The sequence below is a fragment of the Dendrobates tinctorius genome, unplaced genomic scaffold (genome assembly GCF_039654945.1).
Source record: "Dendrobates tinctorius isolate UK_male_01 unplaced genomic scaffold, ASM3965494v1 ptg000143l, whole genome shotgun sequence".
NCBI lineage: Eukaryota > Metazoa > Chordata > Amphibia > Anura > Dendrobatidae > Dendrobates > Dendrobates tinctorius.
In genome coordinates this window covers 14,900,324-14,902,071 of record NW_027361810.1, presented here as the reverse complement: position 1 = coordinate 14,902,071, position 1,748 = coordinate 14,900,324, and the positions used below count along the sequence as shown (strand labels likewise).

At 43.0% G+C, this 1,748-nt stretch overlaps 1 long non-coding RNA gene across 1 annotated transcript; it reads right to left on the bottom strand.

Moving 5' to 3' along the window:
• Positions 1-612: 612 nt before the first annotated feature.
• Positions 613-1,748, bottom strand: LOC141049092 (uncharacterized). Its single transcript, XR_012220245.1, has 3 exons — positions 1,531-1,748; positions 876-998; positions 613-770 (listed from the first exon to the last, which is right to left on the bottom strand). It is a non-coding gene; the product is annotated as an uncharacterized lncRNA (long non-coding RNA).

The window sequence follows — 1,748 nt, the reverse complement described above, 5'->3', positions numbered from 1 at the left end:
CACATCGCCCCCTCTAATATTGGTAGGCACTTCTTCCAGGGCCATTGCCCTTAGTCCCATGAAACGTCCATTATGTACCTCTAAAAAGTGTGCAGCCACTGGGGTGATATGTTTGCCCTTGTCACGATCCCTGTTGGCAGTGGAGATATTAGAAAGATGTTGTTGTAATCTCCTTCTGAATTCTTGAGTGGTTTGTCCCACATATATCTTTGGACAATTACAGACAAGGGCATAGACTAAATTTCGTGACTTGCAATTAAAGTATGCCTTTTTGGGTACAATCTGGAAAGGGTAGATAGGTAATGAAATGCCATGTCTGGCAACCATATGCTGGCACACATTGCAATCACCACAAGGGTAGGTACCCAAAGTCCTAACCCCCCTGTTCAGTCTAACCGTGGGGCGTATATAGTGGCTATGGCAAAGCCGATCCTTGAGATTCCGAGCCCTTCGTGCTACCAGACTGGGCGTATTGGAGATGTGTGGTACCAATTTTGCCTCACTCAATAGAATACCCCAATTCTTGCCCAAAATTTTACGTACATCGTGCCACTGATTGTTGTAAGTGGTCACTATCCCTATAGGTCTAGAAGACTCACGTGGCTTTCTCTGTAGCAATTCTGCGCGTGTACTTGTTCTTGCTCTTTGATATGAGGCAGAAATGACTTTCTTGGGATAACCACGGCTCTTAAAACGATCTGTCAATGTTCTTGCTTCCGACAAAAAGTCCGATGGATCAGTACAATTTCTTTTAGCTCGGAAAAACTGACCTGTGGGGATACCGTTTTTTAAGTGTTGGGGGTGAAAACTGGTATAATGTAGGAGGCTGTTGGTGGCTGTAGGCTTACGGTATAATTTAGTTGAAATATGCGAACCTTCCAAAGAGAGACTGAGATCCAGAAATTCCACCGTCGTACAAGAAATGTTAAACGTTAATTTGATATTATAGGGATTCTGGTTCAGCTCACTGATGAATGATCTGCAACTTTCTTCTGTGCCTGTCCAGAAAAAGATGACATCATCAATATACCGTAGCCATTTAAGGCAGTGTGTTTTAAAGCCAACATGAGAATACACCACCAACTCCTCCCACCACCCCAAAAACAAATTCGCATAAGCAGGGGCACAGCGTGCTCCCATAGCAGTCCCCATACTCTGTCTGTAAAAGGTCCTATCAAATACAAAATAGTTTTTATCGAGAATAAAGAAAAGCAAATCCAAAAGGAAGCGGTTGTGTGCCCTGTCGCCCATGGAATCTTTATTTAAATGAAAGGCAATAGCCTCCAGGCCCAAATCGTGGCTAATGCTCGTGTACAGGGACTCAACATCCAAAGTGACCAGTAAGGTCTGTGATGGTAAGCAAAAATTATTCAAAATTTGAATAAGATATGTCGAGTCCCGAATGTAAGAGCTCAAATTAACAGCAAGAGGCTGTAAAAAGAAATCAAGGTAAATACACGGTTTTTCAAACAAACCCCCAATACCAGAGACTATTGGTCTGCCAGGTGGATTTTCCAAAGATTTGTGTACCTTGGGAAGAAGATAAAAAGTAGGTACTATTGGGTCATCAGTAGTCAGAAAATCAGCCTCTTTCTTATTGATGGTCCCCTGACGCAAAGCTTGTCCAATTAGAACATCCAACCTCTTTTTGAATACTTCACTGGGATCAGCTGGAAGGCGGGTATAACATGGAGTGGCTTGTAGTTGACGCATCACCTCCTGTAAATAGAGAGAGTTAGGCCACAGAA